This window comes from Convolutriloba macropyga, chromosome 5 (genome assembly GCF_964194025.1).
Source record: "Convolutriloba macropyga chromosome 5, txConMacr16.3, whole genome shotgun sequence".
In the NCBI taxonomy this organism is placed as follows: Eukaryota; Metazoa; Xenacoelomorpha; order Acoela; family Convolutidae; genus Convolutriloba; species Convolutriloba macropyga.
This window is the reverse complement of record NC_134472.1, coordinates 2,360,799-2,381,032: the sequence shown is the minus strand read 5'-3', so window position 1 is coordinate 2,381,032 and position 20,234 is coordinate 2,360,799. Positions and strand designations below refer to the sequence as shown.

General features: G+C 29.6%; 1 protein-coding gene across 1 annotated transcript in view; it reads right to left on the bottom strand.

Moving 5' to 3' along the window:
• The window catches only part of LOC142339038 (methylglutaconyl-CoA hydratase, mitochondrial-like), a 398,030-nt gene that overhangs the window by 200,842 nt on the left and 176,954 nt on the right, over positions 1-20,234 (bottom strand). The window lies entirely within an intron of this gene.

Here is a 20,234-nt window from a genome sequence, read left to right as displayed (position 1 = left end):
AGTTTAAGTTAATACTTTAAATCTAATGGGACTCTGTCCATGGTGTTTCTCACCCATCTTCTTTGCTAGTTTAGTTATAAATAGGTGATTATCATAATTAGAAGAATTATATGCATACATTGGTACAAAATTGTTTTTAGCTTTGAGGTTACATTTGTTTTGAGCATAACCTCTGAATATACCATTTAGATGACCATGATCTCTAACAACGTCTTCACCCAAATTCTCATTACAATAATAACATCTACTATGTAACGGAGTAATAGTCTCTTCTTTCATTGGAATATTTATACTAAATATATCCTTAAATGATTTATTATAATGATCTACTCTATCCACAAACCAATCAACTAGTTTATCACCACAGTTACATTCATACTTATCTTCTATTATATCAGGATAGTCACTTTTTATATATAAACCACAAGTAATAGGTAAGTGTTTACCATCTTTTATCATGCATTCAAAATCATAATACATAGCAAATGGTACTCTGTTTTTATAATGGAACTTATCAAACTTTAGGTAATCATTTTTATGGAATACTTCTTCCTACATGTTTCTGTGTATTAAATAAATCCAAATGTTTATTTAATGCATCTTCTGTTCTAAATGATACACAACATTTTAGACATGGATAACATTTATTATGATTAGATGATGTTCTTAATAGGAATGATACATCTTTACATAGGAAGTAATGATTATCCCAGTATAATATGTTACATCCTTTATGATTATTATGATTAATTAATGCAGGATTAATAGTTTTATTTTTATTTAGATTGAATACGTTAATTATTACTTTATCTTTATTTAGTTCTTGTATTTTCTTTAAGTGATAATAATCATATGGAGGTGTAACCCAATTTGGTAATTTTATCTCATTAAAATATTCCGGTTTATTATATTTACTAACTCTGTTTGGATGATCTTTAGCAGGATGCAGATAGGCAATTACACACCATAGCAAACAATTATTATCAGTATTATGTATATTAAGTATATATCTAGACGTGAATGGTAACTCAGTATCACATCCACCACTAGGATAAAACCTATGTATATACATTGTTCTTTTGATAAGTCTTTGCATACTCCATCCAGATTGATTCATTTGTTGTTCCTGCATTCTTGTCTCTAGTTCCCCATAAAATAAATCCAAGTCATGTGCACCATTAAATTGCCTAGTCATTAACCTAAAGGTGAATTCGTTTTCTTCGAATTTATCATCCGTAGGTTTTGTATACTTAACTACATCGAAGGTGTTAAACTTAATATGGGGATGTATGTTATGCAATGACTCCAGTATATTCAAGAATTTAGGATCTTCATAGTTGCTACTAGTTATTATTATATGATTATGCTTCATGTTATGATCTAATCCTAACTCACTAACTTTATCTCTCCACTTCTTATCAACAAGATTTTTCTGTTTAACATTTTCTTTATGTTCATCTGATCACTGTGTTCCTTTTTATTGTTATATCTGGTATTACATATATTGTAATATCCTTCAGTTATATTATGGGTCTCTGAACAAATTTCACCATTATCTTTATCTATATCTTTATATTTACCATCGGTGAAACCGCTTCGCGGATTAACATTATCCAGATGCATCTTTGTTTTTAAATGTTGATCCACACTATATTGACTCAGAGTAGTCTTACATATTACACAATCAAACTTACTCCCGTTCTTTACTATTTCCTCATTAACTAGTCTTACATTGTTCCTATGTTTTAATGTTGTTGCATGTTTAATATAAGCAGTATTATTATCAAGATGCATCTCACAACTATCACAAAATTTTATTCCATCTAGTTCAAGATACTGCTCATCCAACTTTTGTTCTATATTTTCATTAGTAATTTTTATTCCATCCTCATTAGCACTCTCAATAATTTTATTTCTATTATATAATCGCTCATTCTTTTTATGTTTAAGTGATTGAATGTGTCTGTTATAATTCTTTCGATATATCTCTTCATCACATTCTTCACATTTAATCTTATTTGTTTTAGGCTTTTGGACATAGACAAAATCATCAGATGAGTCTGAGTCTAAATCAGAATATTTAGATTGATCTAAGTCATTAGATTGATCTAAATCTTTAGATTGATCAGTGAAACTGCTTCGCAGATCTAAATCTGGAAAGTATTTTGCTTCTGCCTTTCGCAATGACTCTTGCATATCTTCTTCTCTTTGTTTTAATTTTGCATCCTGTTTATCATATGACTCCTTTCGTTCTTCATTTACACGATTAAACCTTCCCATTGATTCTAAAGATTATTCTAACTCTATCTTTTGTCTTTCCTTATCTACTGGTTTGATTTATTCCCTTGGTTTGTTTTTATTTTTTAACATTTGGACCGCCATGCTAGTAGAACTAGATTCAGCTTTCTCACTTCCAGATTGGACTTGTCCACTTCCAAATTGGGCTTGTCCATGAGATTGAGCTGGCTCACTTCCAGATTGGACTTGTCCATGAGATTGAGCTTGTTCACTCGTGGAATGAATGTAACCGGTATAATCCTGTTGATTCAGTTTTATATGCAAAATTTTGAAATAATATTTTTTTATATACCTTTTCAATACTATAAAAATGATTAGTACCAAATGTAATAAATGTAAAAATAAGGCCTGGTGTTGGAGTTGTGATGAGTGTCAAAGTAAACAATTCCAATGTTTTGTATGTAATAAGATTATAACATATAGAGACAGATATAATCATTTGCAAGTGCACTTTAATAATCCCAATCAATATTTAGTATGCAGAATGTGTAAAGTAAATAAACAAATCTCTCAGTATAGATTTAAACATTTCTATTGTAGGTTATGCATATATCTCCATAGATATAGGTTTCATCTTACAAAAGAAAGATTCTTAGAACATGCAATGAAATATAATAATGAAGTAAAGCTATAACTAATTATAATAAGTTTATTAAAGAATTAACAATTAATGATGATAGAAAGTTTATTGAAGCCGCTATTAGATAATATAACACATTGTGATAATTATTTTTATAAAATGACTAAACTAGAAACACTCATCGAATTAAACAATCTAGAAAAACAAAACAGAAAGAATAGATTAGAAGACAAATTAAAACAACAAGAATATTATGGTGAAATAGAAGAGTTATTTGATCCTTTAACTAAAACACTAAATGCGAACAGTGAACTCAATCTAGCATTAAGTGAACAAACATTAAGAGCAATTGATTGGCAAATCAAGAGTTAGAAAAACAAACTAAAATGATAGAGCAAACTAGAAACAGGGGATTAATGAAGCCCGATTTGTCCAATGAAGCCGTGGAGGAAACTCAAGATACAGCACCAGTTTATGTTGATACAAAAACAGCCAAACTTCTTCATGACATGGGGGCTCAAACTAATCCTCAATTAAAATTAAATCTTGTAGATTTGCCAACTAGAAGATATAAAATGAATGATGTTGATATAACCTTAGAACAGGGTGCATTTTTAGTTAAAGATAATATATATGAATTTTCAGATGGATTTATTATTTTTCTTAGTAAATCAAATGTAAGATATGATGATAATATTGAGGAAGATGAAAACAAAATTAAAAGGTTTTTAAAGGATATTAAATATGATTTAGGAAAATGGGATAAGAAAAGCGCTAGATATAGAACAATAAAACGTATAATGGGGATAAAAGATGATGCATATGGTAGGGGATTAAATAGCAACCCTAACCAACAAAGTTGCCACCACTACGTGGACCCAAATAGTTTAATAGAAAGATTAGAATTAATAATACCAGAAACAAAAGCTGGTCATGATGGATTATATTATGAAATGCTAGATATATCTAAGCAACTACTATCTATGAATATTATTAATCAAGACCAAATAGATAATTTTGTTCTTAACTATGGTAAATAAATAATGATGGATAAACAACAACAATTATTAGCTAAAGAAGTATTCAGTCCTCGAATAACAAAGTTTAGAAGAGAAAGAATAATACCATTATATAAAGATGAAACATGGTCAGCTGATTTAATTGATAAGTCATCTCTAAGTAAATACAATAATAATTATAAGTTTATATTAACTGTTATAGATATATCCACAAAATATGCATGGGCTATTCCATTAAGGAATAAATCTGGTTTATCTATAACTAATGGTTTTAAAATAGTATTAAGTGAACATCCACAGGTTGGCTCTGAACCTAGAAAACCAGAAAAGTTATAGTTAGATAGACGTAGTGAGTTTTACCATAAAACATTTATATCTTTACTTAAAGAATACGAAAGGAAACTGTATTCTACTTATAGTGATTTAAAGGCTGTGTTTATAGAGAGAATCAATAGAACATTATTACATATAATAAATAAACCAATGTTCATCAATGGTGATGGTAATTGGGTAAATATGTTAAATGATGCAGTCATAACATATAACAATAACATTCACTCAACAATTAATATGACACCAGTTGACGCTTCTAATAATCCTGATAAAGTCATATTAACTTTTAGTTTTAAGTATATTAATGGTAAACCTGGCTACGCCCAACCTAAACTTAAAGTTGCTGATTATGTTAGAAATGCAGATAAACGTAATATCTTCTCTAAGTGATACACTTCTAATTGGAATAGAGAATTGTTTAAAGTTAATGAAGTTCTAAAAACACAACCACCAACATATAAAATAGAAGATATTAATGGTGAGATAATAGAAGGTAAATACTATGAACAGGAACTATTAAAATCCGAGTTTGACTTTGAATCTAATAATAAAGTTTTAGAATCATTAGACATAATTCTTACTGTAAATAAATACAAAGATGACAAGAAACAGATTCAATCAAGCTAAACAATCAATATCAACATCAACATCAATGAACAACTTAACACTAAGTAAGGCTCGCGGTTTATTCCTAGAAGATAATGATAATATTGATATGAAGCATACCTATAAAAGTACAAATGTACATCCTCCGATAGATGAAAAAGATGTTTCTAATAAAGAGTATTGTGACAATAACTTATTGTCCTCTTCTAATAAAATAGACATTTTACGTAGAAACAAAAATGAATTAAAAAAGGGTGACTTTGATAAAGTTACAATTAAAACATTACAACTAAATGAAACACAAGTTAATGAAGAACTAATTAATGAGTTTATTGAATCAACAAATGAAGTCAGAAATACTGTTAAGTTTTGTAATAAAGTTGCTGTTGATACTATCTCTAAAAATAATCAATTAAAACAAGAATTTGATTATAATAAGTTTAATCAGAATTTCACTAACATACAACTAGATGAAATGTTTACTACTGGGCTAAAAGAATTTAAGGAAGTTAATAAAAAGACTAATTCTTTTATAGATGAAGCCCTTTTAAAGAATAAAAGGACAATAGTACAATATATAATTGCTATACTTTTACGAAGTACGTTAGTTGATAATAAAGAGCAAGCAAGACTTGAGATGCATTATGGTTTCAAACAAGAAGATATAACGAGAGAAATAGAAAAAATTTTTACTAATTAAAATAACCGAAACTATGACTAACCCAAGAGAGATTACTATATCCAGATTTGTCATCAGTATCAGAAAGATCGATAAACGAAAAGATTCAAGCTAATAATAAATTTAATAATAACATTAACATTATAAAAGATATTAGAAATTATTATGAAACTGAAACTACTAACTATAATAAGAAGTTAAGTAGATATAAGAATTATATTAACGTAGCTGAGATAACAGAAATAGTTTTATCATCTATAGAAACAACTGCAACATCAACATAATTTGCATTAACAGGTATAGTATTAGCTTATTCTATACCAACAGCTTTTGCTACAGCAACTGTTTGTGGTTCATTATCAAAAACAATTAATACTAAAATTAGAAATAAAATTATAAAGTATTCACAAATGTATATTTTAAGTAAACAGTTTAGCGACAAGTTTAATAGACTATATACTAAATCAATGGATGATAATAAAATAGATTTTGATGAGTATAATGAATTAGTTAAAGTATATGAGGATTATAAGAAGAACAAGGAAAACAAGCTGAGTGTTTTCTTAAACTAAAATTGTTAGTGTTTAGTTATAATAATGTATTTAGTAATAATAATATTAGTATTAATATTTATCAATAATCATAAACATAATTTAAATAAAATCATAATCATAATCATAATCATAAATATAGGATAATTATAATCATAAACTTAAATATAAATATAATATAATCATAATCATAATCAAATAATTATCCCTTTTTAGTACCTAAGTATAACTCTCTTCCTTTTTGTATAACCTTTATACGTTCACCAGTAGTTGCAAACTTAATTAAATCAGGTGTGGCTGATAAAGCAGCTCTAGGGTTTCTAGATGCAGCTGCACTTCCTATTTTACTTGCTATTTCTAATGCTCTTACTGGATTATTAGCAACTTTCTTTCCAAAGTTAACCGTAGCTTTACCAACACTTTTGAAGGAATCTTTTAATCCCTCAGCTTCTATTGTTGCATCACTGACAGTCATTGACTTATTTCTCTTACATTTAACACAATTACCCTTTAACTTTAGTACCTTTTGAAGTAATAAAACCTCTTATGTTATTAGTACCACTATAATGTCTACCTCCAACACAATATGAATTAGTTTGGAACTTATTTAAAAGACTCATTTCTATATATAAAAAATAATGGAAGTTAAAAAGTATAATCCTTTTGTTGTTATTAAGCCTAAGCCTAAGCCCAAGCCCAAGCCCAAGGTTAGGCCCAAGGCTAAGATTAAGCTTGAAGCTAAGGGTCTATCTCTATAGAATAAAAAGAAATTAGATATTATTTATGCTAAGAGTTTTGTTAAGACTAGTAGGAAATAATGACAAGGACTATAGTTATAATTATAACTATGACTTAATTATAACTAAGACTTTGTCTATGAGATTATATCAACCAACTTATTACCATCACTATTCACACTAATAACTTTTTTCTAGTTAATACTAATGCATGACATATAACAACTGCATCTGCAGCACTAAATTTAAAATTAAGTTGTATTGGTTGTGGACCTATATGATCAGTTTGATATCTAGTATCAAATACATATATTCTATAACTACTTTTGAATGTTCTATGATTTATATATGGTTTTATATTATGTGGTAGCCCATTATAATCTTTTTTAAAGCTAACAATCTCTTTAAAAGCCTCATTATAATTATTAGTACCATAATTAATATTCGTTCTATCCTCAGGATAAAACCCGCTACCAATCTTACAATAACATTCAGTAACATTCATTACATCAAATGTACTTGCATCATGAGTTTGTTCATAAACATTATTATTTTCAAAACCAACTATTATATATTTTGGTCTCTCCATACCACTTTCCATACCAAGATCGAATAAGAAGTTAGTAGCATTGGGCACATTCTTATAAAATGTCTTTCTTTCATAATAACTAAAGTCTACATTATTCTTTTCACTTAAAACCTTTTGCACAATAATTCTATTATAATTACTAGGATCAATACTAGGCACACACCATGATATATCTCTAATTTCTATATTACCATCGTTAGCAACTGCACCAAGATTAGCATTAACTCTAAATAGAGCTCTATCATTATTATTTCCTTTTAATATTAGATTAAATCCTAAACCATATATAATCTTTTCTAAATCATTTATGAAACCAAATAGATCACTCATCTTAATCATCATATACATTGGAACTCGTGGAGCAGCAATATGGTCTCCTTTAAGTTGACTATCTCTATTGCCTTGATTTCTAACAAAACCACTCTCATATTCATCATCAGTACTAGTTAATAACTTATACATCAATAGATTATGATGACAACGATCTATATATTCAATAGTCCTACCACCACTAGTTTCAAGCTTAATTGAACTAAACAATGCCATCATACCATAATTAACTAATCTGATATTAGCATCATTAGCAAATACACCACCAGCATCATCTAATACAACAAACTCTATCTCTAGATATGAATCACGCAAATTTAAGTGATTCTCTTCTCTATTGAGTATGATATTAATATTGGTATTAACCGTATTCATTGTTGCCAGATTATTGGGTTTATATTTTATAATCTTACATTTGTGTATATCTTTATTATAACCATAAGTTGTATCCAAATTAAAATCCATTTTTATTAGATAAAAATTTAACTTTTAATTATAATTAAGACTATGGGGCCGCGCCCATCCGTGAAGTGGTTCCACCGATCAGGGAACCTGCTTCGCAGATGTTTAACCATAATTATGACTATAACCATAAATATAATCTAAAAATTGAATATAAAAAATGACAGAAAATTTAATCTTATGAGAACTGCAAAAGATACATGATGCTTTAACTAAAACTAAAGAAGAGTATACGCTTAACTTTAGAATGATAAAGCCAACAGAAAAGTTTAACTTTAGTGAACCTATACTTAATAAAACAAAATAGGTTTAATTAGATTATCTGTTTATAATTCGATGTTTAATGTGAATAGGAGAAATAATCAATTCTTATATGCTAGTACTGTTATAGAAGATGAAGAAGCTTTACCTCAGGCTCTTAGCTCTGACCCTAATTTTGCCCGTAACCCTAACCCTATCTCTACCTCAAGCCCAAACATTACATCTATCCTTAAATATAATTATAAAGGAGTCCCGTTGCTATATTCAACTATTACACCGGGAGCATATGAGTTAACTGACATAGCAGAAATAATAAAAGAAGAATCTGATGGTAATGTTATAATAGAACCTGATAAGAATACGATGAAATGTTTAATGGAAATAAAACAAGGAGCACTCAGCTTTGATATAGAAAACTCAATAGCCTCATTGCTAGGATTTAGAAAAATAATTTATATAAAAGGTAAATATAAATCTCAGAAAAATATTGATATTATGGGTTTCAATAATATTAACATTCATTGCAATATTATATCTGGAGCTAAAGATAATGGTAAAGATACAGATATATTATATACTTTTAATCTAACTGAACCACCAGGTTACTTGATAAATATTATACCAACTAATATCTTGTATCAAAATGTAACTAAAGATAGAATAGAAAATATTGAATTTCATATTAAAGATGAGCATGGAAGACCTATAGACTTTAACGGCGATGTATTAAGTTTTATTTACATCTGTGTTAACACAGCTGGTCGAAGACCCATCTGGTGTAGATATAGATATAGATATAAACATAAACATAAACATAAACATAAACTTAATTACAAAACTCTCCGATCCCAATTAATTCTTAGTTTACCATTAATACTTTTATTTTTAGTTATATCAATGACAGTATAATTATAAGGCTCTTTCCATTAGCAAAATCATTATAACTAAGTTCAATATTATTAAAGAAATCTTGATATATCGATGCTAGGACTTTACCTCTTTGTTTAAATAAAATAAATAGATTACAATTCTCTCTAACACTCTGCCTATCCAGAGAGAACAGGTTTTGATTAAGATATATTATATTGCAATTATTATGTCTACCTCTACAAAAGTATTCATTAATAACCGGTTCTTTGTCTATCAAAGTTAGTTTATCAGGAGAGGATAAATCTTTTATATCTTTAATAAATTCTATAATTGCTTTTGGGTTTATTCTTTCTAAACCTTCATATTGATCTCCAGTAGGACCAATGATGTATAGCTTATCAAAATATATACTAGCTAGAATTATTTTTTTTAATGAGAATGTCTTACCACATTCACTAGGACCAGATATTATTCATCTAAAGTTATTTGGGAATGTGGCTTCAGTAATAATATCATCATCATTTAGCCATGATTGTAGATCTTCATTTGTGTTTATAGAGATACTATTAGTAGGACTATTGTTATTAGGTTTAACTTTTTGATGTTTTTCACCAAATAGATATATTAATTATCTCTATCATTATCATTATCAATATCAATATCATTATCACTATCATTATCATTATCATTAACATTATCATTATCATTATCAATGACATTATCATTAACATTAACATTATCATTATCATTATCATTATCATTATCATTATCATTATCATTATCATTATCATTATCATTATCATTAACATTAACATGAACATTACAACCTAAACAAAAACACTCATTATATATTCCTGGTTATTTACATTGTTTAACTAGAATATTTAAAGCACTTTAAATTCTAAATCCTCTATCAATAAGATAGATCATACATAAACAATAAGCCCCACAATAAGATTCATCAATTTGTTGTATTCTCTCATTAGAGCCTAGATCAACATATTCTCCTAAAAATAATGGTGGGGTTTCTACAACAAAACTATCAAAGTAATACACAGGACCATCTTCTCTTCTAATAACTAAAACCCAATGTGTACCTTCAGTTGGATGTAGATTGACAATAATGTTGACGTTAGGATTGGTAAAGCCACTTTGTGGATCATTTGTGTTATTGGGAGTTTGATCTCTCATTACAATTTCAATTGGTGTTAGACTTATATCTTTGCCTATATCTTTTATTCTGATATCACTCATAGCATTATTATCAATATTAAATTTATTATTGAATTTCTCAAAAGTAAGGACGAACATTTTTATATAAAAAATTTAATATATAAAAATGGATAAAGGCGGTATACTTTTTTTTTATTGTTATAATTGGAATTAGTTATATAATATATGATTCAATACCAAGTAAATATAAAAAACTAGAAGAAAGCTTTGGATTTATGAATAGGAGTCTAGTTAGATTTGAATATGAAAAGTCACCATTACATACAATTGTTTATGGTGGAACTGGTACAGGGAAAACATATTTTATTAGACAATACTTAAAATTATATTCAGTCCAAAATCAAGACCAAGACCAAAAGCAAAACCAAAACCAAAACCAAGACCAAAACCAAAACCAAAACCAAGACTAAGCTAAAAGTAGAGTTATAGTGTGTAAAGATGACAGAGACTGGATAGATCCTGAGTCTAATAAGTTTTATACTGGGTTTAATAAATGTGATATAAATATGATCACAAAAAATAATATGCATAAATTTCAAAATTGTGTAATAGTACTTGATGATATGGGTGATAGGTTAAATAAGGATATAGGTTATAATTTTACTAAAGGTAGACATTATAATATTCAAATTATTGTAATGTGTCATAAACCAGCTCAAATAATTAATACAGCAAGAATGAGTTGTGATACTATTTATTTAACAACTTATAATGGACCTGATCTATGTAAAAACTTTAATGAGATATATAAATGTGCACATGACTTCAATAAAATAATTAATGAGTTAAATAAGAACCATTATAATCGCACAGATGGAATGTCAGATGAACTTCGTTATGGTATAATTAAATATAACAAAAAGGAAAATACTTTCATTATTATTAATAGTAATAGAACAATGATACATGATTCAAGAGTTGGTTTCCTTGATTTAAAAGCTCTTAGTTTAATAGATGATTTAGAAAGAGAAGATATAAATAAACTTATAGCATATATGAAACCACTAATTATTAATGCAACAGATAGAAATGTTATTAATCATGATAATTATCAGCTTTATTTTAATAAACTTCTTACTTTAAATAATATTAAAATACAGAATGATGCTCTATCTAAAGAAATGATTATGATAAAGGCTATAAAATGTTTATCAACTATTGGTGGAATTATAAGCTCAGGTTTAACTATATTTAGTTATATTTATCCTGATATAATATCAAGAAATGCTGGCAGTGTAGCAATGGGAGCAAGCACAATGTTGAGTAGAGTAAATACATTGGTTAATGTTGGATATGGAGAAGAGTTGGATAATGATCCACGAAGTAGCTTTGCTAATTCAAGAAATACAATGCAAGAGGAATATATAAATCAGTGTGACTGGGACTTCGTCAATGAAGAGATGGGAATTTTGAATAGAAAGGGGGGAAAGTTTTTAACCAGACTATATGGAAATAATGAAGAAGTTAGAGACGAGGTTATAAATTTTGTTAAAGATAAAAAAGAATTAGACCTTGATTTGATTTTAGATAAGAGACGTAAAACTAATACACTCAATACTTTACGAAATAAAAATTTAGCACAGTGTATCACATCTAAAGATAATACGAAAGATTTAATTGAAATCATGGCTAAATATTACCCTGTGAAATGATTAGGTAAATATTAAAGTTTACCCTATTAGAAATGCTTTTACAATGTTTAGAGTGTAACTATAAATATGGAAACATTGCTGTTTTAAAATATCATTATGAATCATGTCATAAAGATAAAACTGATAAATGTATGTGTGGTAATATAATATTAAGTGGTATTTGTGCTAAAGATTTTTCTCCATGGGGTTGTTCTTTAAAAAATGAATCTAGTTCTAGCTCTAGTTCTAGTTCTAGCTCTAGTTCTAGCTCTAGTTCTGGCTCTAGCTCTAGCTCTAGCTCTATTTCTGGTTCTAGTTCTGGTTCTGGTTCTAGTTCTAGTTCTATCTATGGCTCTAACTCTAACTCAGACCCTAACCCTAACCCTAACTTTAACCCTAACCCTAACATTAACCCTAACCTTAACCTTAACCCTAACCCTAACCCTAACACCAACCTCAACCCTAACCTTAGCCCAGAAGTCTTAATTAGAAGTTGTAATAAATGTAATTATATAAAACCACTAACTGATTTTGTTGAGAGTAAGTATACATGTAGAAAATGTATTTCAGCTAAAGTTAATTGTCCATATTCTACTTCTCTTGTGAGATATGATGGAATACGGGCTCATGTAAATAAACAAAATCAAGACGTAGAATTAACTAGAGGATTTAGTAGAAATCTGGGTCAGAAAACAATTAATCCTAGTTGGCAAAGCAAGACTGTAAGTCCTTTAGTTATTAGCCAAGCTGAGGAAAGTTGTCGATGTAACAAGACCGAAGTTCCTTCGTGTAAATATTTTAATTTTGTATCATTTCTTATTAATAATGGGTTAAATATAGAAAAAGTAAAAGAAAATATAAATTTAATGAAGAGTATAGATAATTTGAAATAAAAAGTATAAAAATAAAAAAATATCAAAAAGAGGGAATCACTCTTTAAGAGCGAAAAAGAGCGATCTTTCTACTGGGGGATCACTCCGAATAAGAGTGAATCGCTCTTAAAGAATGATTCGCGAAATATTAGCAAAAAGTTAAAATTTATAAAAGAGTTGAGCTGGTTTTTTATTCAAGTTATCCACAAAGTGGTTACAACAATCCACAAAGTGGCTTTACAGATTTTCGCAAGTTGGTTTTACGTGATTTTTACACGGTCTCACTAGTTTTATACTAGTATCTGGGGACGTCCATTGGAGACAGTGGGGATAGAACCCAAACTATCCGTCTGATAACAGTTAATTACCAGCTTAACTCTGTACTAGTGGTTTTGCACTAAGTGAGACAAGAAATGATAGATTTTAAAGATAAAAGAAGTGAATATAGAGTAGTGGATATATAAAGGGAATTAGAGTAATGTGTATATGGTGACCGTATCGCGACTCTATGGCGCGGAGGTCACCATATACACATTACTATCCAGGGAAAGGTATTAAGTTTTGAAAAAGTTGTTTCTTTTTTTTATTGTGGAATAATATTAGCTTCCGAGGGGAAATGTGGTTCGGTGCTACATTAAAATTCCTAATCTAGTTTAATCTCCCCAGTCGAAGTTATTATTTTCTTTTTGAAGTGAGTTGCCGTAGCAAGCCTCCACTTCATCTAGTTTAAAATTACAGCTACTTAAAAACTCTTCATTTTATTTCGGTTCTGCTTCTGTTTTTTTTGCTCCTTATCTTAATATTATGAACCGAGAACAGTCAGACAATTAACTCTCAAATGTTTCGAATTCGTCCATGTAAAATCTGTTCTGGTAACTGATTCGTCTAAAATTTAACTAGAGATGCAATCCTAGAAATCAGTGTCCAATTTGAAGTTTAGCTTTTGCCTATGCAAAATCTCTAAGTGTACTTGGAGAGTACAACAAGGGACAATTTGAAAATGACAAAAAAACTACATAAAACAGTACAAAGAACTCGTTTATATTTAGGAAACAATATCGAGACTAATGCTTACTTCACCAGAAAGTGGATATGAACTGTCATTAAAGAGGCTTAGTAACACGTTCGTAAAAAGAAGAGAGTACAAGAAAATATTTGTTTTTCGACGAAAAAAAATTAAAAAACCAATCAACAACCAAGATCTTTCGATTGGATCGATTATGCAAACTTAAAACATTATTGGGAACTCTAAATTTTCGGCAAATTTCATAGCAGGGGAAAATCAAAAATTTAATTTGAGTGTGCGCGAAAACAATGTCGATGCCGTTGAAACTATAAGCTTTTAACTAAAACATCATCAATCTTGTTGAATTGCACCCTTATTAATGCTAAAAAGAGTGTTGTTAATAAGAAAATGCGAAAGACAACAAAAATTTCCTCAAGCAGGCCAAATGAAAAATCTAAATGGTTTTGTACGAAAACTCGTAGAACCAAAGCCGAAAAACAACTATTTAAAACGAAGGACTGCCATATAGATTGAAACTAAATTCACCGGAAACACAGAAACAGAAATCAACATTTCATTACTAAGACAGGTGAAATTTGTCAGAAATAATGTAAAAAGTAGCAAAGTTCACAAATTCCATGATTTTTTAATTAAAACAAATTTATTAAACGTCATAGTGGGCATTAGATGTTATTGGAAGGTATTAATTGATGCCATATAACGAAGCCAATTGTATCTTTTATTGGTAGGACTAAGTCATGAGATTGCAAAACGAACAACAAATGCAATCAAGGATTTCAACAGAAATTTACGAAAACACATTTCTTGAAGCAAAAAAAACAATAAGCAATTCTCTGATCACATTAAAATTGTTCAATGTGCCCAAAATGCAAGTAAGGGATCTGCCAACAATTGCTCCGGGGATCTTTCAGTCTACTAAAATAATTCTGTTCTGTAATTAAGCTGAAAAATGAAAAAAAATGCGCAAAAAAACATAAGAATCTACTTTGTCCCAAAAAATACGATTAACCATTTATTATCCAAAATAAGCCTTGACAACCAATCCAGCTTTTCATTAAATCACGTAATTCATTCATATGTTAAGGGAAAAGATAGTTTGAGTATTCAAGTCTTGATATATCATAACTAAATCATGCAATCTGTATGTTTGTTGATTTGCAAAAATGGGCATATTTTTTCATATGAGAGCACTCAATAGGCTGGGGAAAAACTAGCCCTTCTCTGAGTTTCCGAAAGTTGTTTTAAGAAACTGTGGTTTCTTTATTTGAACAAAATGGTCTAAAAGAGCATAACTGATACCTTCTGTGATGAAAGGAAGATCGTTTTTGAAAAAAAATAGCAAACACTTAAGCCACAAACGGCAAAGCAAACAGTTAAGCAACCCTCATCTATTTCCCAAAAAGCATCAACAACGCCATTGTTTACATTTTTTTAATGTTTTCAAATCAAAATTGACGTAAAATTCTTTAAGAAAGGAATAAAAAGATATTGCTTTAACGATGTTTTTCACTGGAATGGCTGTCTATTGATATCACTAACAACGTTTCAAAGAACGTATTCTGATCGGTCAAGTTTTTTGAACGAAAAAGAAGAGGCCTCGTTGGTTGAGTATAGATTTCCTCCCCAATTACGTGACCTCGGATCAAAAAAGTTTGAAAATTAACGATTTACCTCAAAAAAGAGAGGCTCAAAAATTTTCTTAACAATATATTTGTTGTAGCGATATACTTAGGGACTTCATATAACAATGAAATGTTGTGAGTATCGTGAAAGCCTAATGCCTATCAAAGCATTTCATTGAATCTAAAGTGAGATTGGATGCTTCCTTCGAATAATTATTCAGGTTATATAAATGATAAAAAGTGAACTAAAAGTGAAAAAATATTTTCAAGAGTAACTTTAGTGAAAAATGACGATTGTATGTGATATATGTTTGATGAACATGTTTGTTTTTCATGTATTAAGCCTTAAAAAGTTTTTAAACAAATATGTATATATACCTAGGGGCACTTCATGTATCATTGAAATGTGGTGTGTTTTATCAAAATTATCTTCGTATCATATGATGCCATTGGATCTATCGTGAAAATGGAACTTTATTACAGCTAAATACCCAGGTTATGGAAGGGATTAAAAATCTGAATTGGAAATAAAGAAAGTTTTTCATAGAGTGATTTTATAGAATAATGACGATTATCGATATATTTTTGATTACTATTTTAAAGTAATGAGCTTTATACTCACAATATTCAGATGCATTCATTAGGCGAACACTGTCTGATGTTTTAAGAAACGTTTCACGTTGATGTGCTACGAAACAAAACATTATCTCCTTTGAAATGAAACTCTTATTTTACACATTTTAGTGAGAATATTTGCCAATTGCCAAAAACTACCAAAATGAAAGATTATTATATTCATTAAAAGAGAGAACATGTTACTTGGGCTATCGATGTTTACTATGAGATCACAAAAAAAGATTTATTTTTGTCGCAAAAATTTTTTGGGAAACATTGACTATATAATGCTTGACATTTTGTTCTGCATGATGGCTGCTTTTGAGTATGGTAAATTATTTTTGAAATTGCTTCGAGGAGTTTTTTTAGAAAGAGATATTTTTCCATAAAATTATCAAGCTGATAGCAAATTGGATTCACTAGTTAAAGGGATTTTCGTCTGGTTTTAATTTGATTTAATTTCAAAAAAAATTAGGAACGTTCTATTTTGCTAATTATTGTCTTTTCTTTTAATCTTATAAATAACCGGGATCATCAAACTTCCCATCAACTAAGTTCTTATCAATAGCTTTTAGCAAAAGTTTTTTCTCGAGTTTGACACTACTTGCTTACAAAAAACTATTTAGGCTACTTGTCAATTGAGGAGTTATAAATTATTTTTTGTTCCGCACGCGGAATTCAAATTAATGGTCAATGTCCAAATCTCCTCTCTCCTTTTATTTATCCTCTTGAGACAAAATGGCTATTGATTAATTATTTGACACTATTTGCTTACAAAAAACTATTTAGGCTACTTGTCAATTGAGGAGTAATAAATTATTTTTTGTTCCGCACGCGGAATTCAAATTAAGCGTCAATGTCCAAATCTACTCTCTCCTTTTATTTATCCTCTTGAGACAAAACTGCTATTGATTAATTATTTGACACTATTTGCTTACAAAAAACTATTTAGGCTACTTGTCAAATGAGGAGTTATAAATTATTTTTTGTTCCGCACGCGGAATTCAAATTGATGGTCAATGTCCAAATCTCCTCTCTCCTTTTTATTTATCCTCTTGGGACAAAACTGCTATTGATTAATTATTTGACACTATTTGCTTACAAAAAACTATTTAGGCTACTTGTCAAATGAGGAGTTATAAATTATTTTTTGTTCCGCACGCGGAATTCAAATTGATGGTCAATGTCCAAATCTCCTCTCTCCTTTTTATTTATCCTCTTGGGACAAAATTGCTATTGATTAATTATTTGGCACTATTTGCTTACAAAAAACTATTTAGGCTACTTGTCAAATGAGGAGTTATAAATTATTTTTTGTTCCGCACGCGGAATTCAAATTAATGGTCAATGTCCAAATCTCCTCTCTCCTTTTTATTTATCCTCTTGAGACAAAATGGCTACTGACTAATTATTGGGCAAACCACAGGTGGTATCAATCCCCGTTGTTGAGAAGTTCGATCTGGTATTCAGACTTACTTCATGTTTCACGAGCTGGCAAACTCTTTCTTATACAAAATTACTTTGATTTTTGCGCTTATAGATTTTTGCAATGAAAAATATCAAGATTTCAACGTAACAGTCTAACAGCCGCTTATTTTCAACTAATATTATTAAGTAATTTCAGCAACAGTTATACAGAAAAAGTTTTTTTCTGATGAGACAAATTTAGTTTTCCATGTTTAGAGAAGATCATTACGAGATATTATATGATGAGATGTTATAGAAAAATGTTACATGATTGGATATTAAACAAAAATTGTTGCAAATTGGTCGAGCCCAGAGTTCTGTTTTCAAAAATTTGGTATCGCATAGATATCTTGGAGTCAGAGAGCACTATTGAATCGAATGTTAATCTCATTTCTTGCCAGGTTTTTTTTTATAACTTTCTACATATAAACACTGATACAATATGTGCTCTTGGTGTAACATATTCCGGACTTCTGGCCAAAGCATCATCCCTAAAGATTTATCAACTGAAAACGAAGACTCAAAAAAAGTTTTTAAACAAATAGTTACATACCTAGGGGCACTTCATGTAACAATGAAAAGTGATGTATATTATCAAAGTCTACTGGTTATCATAGTATTTCATTGGATTTAACGTGGGAATGGAACTTACGTTCGGTTTAATAACAAGATTATGCAAATGATTAAAAACCTGAATTGGAAACAAAAAAGTTTTTTTATAGAGTGATTTTAATGAAAAATGATGATTATCGATTTAACTTTGATGAACATATTTGTTTTTCAAGTATTAAGCTTTATAGTCACAATATTCAGTTGCGTTTCTTAGGCGAACACTGTCTGATGTTTTAAAAAATGTTTCACGTTGATGTGCTACGAAACAAAACATTATCTCCTTTGAAATGAAACTCTTATTTTACACATTTTTAGGGAGAATATTTGCCAATTCCCAAAAACTGCCAAAATGAAAGATTTTTATATTCATTAAAAGAGAGAACATGTTACTTGGGCTGTCGGTGTTTACTATGAGATCACAAAAAAGATTTATTTTTGACCCAAAAATTTTTTGGGAAACATTGACTATATAATTCTTGACCTTTTGTCCTGCATGATGACTGCTTTTGAGTATGGGAAATTGTTTTCAGATATTTTTGGTCAAAATATTTGATAGTAAGCGGTTGTGGTATAATTAGGAAGTCGGTTTATATTCAGTATGAGTGTATTTGTTCATTTGGTACCATTTTTCGTTTTTCGCGAACCATTCAAATTGTATACTATAACAGAATCACTGTTCGGCTTCGGAAGATTAGATTCTATGTCCTTAATGCAATGGAAATCTTGATGGGAGGGGTTGGTACTTTGTCTGCAAATAATACTGAAGATCCTTGTTTGCCTGGAAATTGAAAGATCTTAATAGTTAGTTGATACTTGCCATTATAATAAAAGATCAGTAGATATAGTCGAATGCGTTCCATTCATCTGATGACCCTTGAATTTGGAACTTAAAATGATCAATTTTGCGAAAAAACGCATCATTTTTGCATCCTGTCGGCAAAAATGTACAAACAAAAATGTTTCTAAGCCGTTGAACAGTTCATTATCCCGCATGTGAAACATTAATAACATCTTGTTATGACCCTTAAGAAGTGGGGATACCGAAATCCGAATTGCCCTCCAATATATCAAAAGAACCCTTTTAGATCTTTGATTGACCATCGGGCAGTTCCTTTTTGCATCGATACCAAAACAGGGGAGAGAAAATAGAGAGCATAGAAAGATAGGAAAAGCAAGGAAGCGAAAGGTAGAATACAATTCTCTTCTTATCTATTTCAGGGGTGTACCTGTGATGTGGGGGGGGGGGGGGGGGGGTGCAGGTATGCACTCTGGGGGAAAGAAGAAGCTTGAAAACATCGCAAGGAGAGGCAATTATTGATTTGTGGATAAAAGCTTTTTCTCTCTCTCTCTCTCTTCCTTCTGAATTTCTGTTTTTTTCCTGATTTTTATTATTCAAAATTACAATTTGCTTAGCTGCTTATTTGTTTAGTTTGCGTTTGCTCATTTTAAAGCTAAATTGGTTTGTGCTGTATATCGTTTGGTTTTAATTTGCACCAATTTAGTCAATTCAAGTTTAAGTTACCGCGAAAATTGTTATCGTTATGTTGTCCTTTTTATACACAACAAGTGCGCTCTTATTTTTTCTTCCTGTAACGGATGTTTTTAAGCAAAAAGTGTAAGAGAAACAAACACCACCCCTTAACGCACGTAAGCATACATACCCCATCCCTTCTATCTTATCATCTTTCTCCCCACATACGACAAACAACAACGGCCACAACCCAAATCTTAATTATTTTCCTTGGCCCAAAAATCAATTGAGCAAGCCGATTTTTTGCTTAAGACTGAAGAAGAAAATGAAGGAAATGTTGGTCACGGTTTTAAGCCACCTACCTGTCGT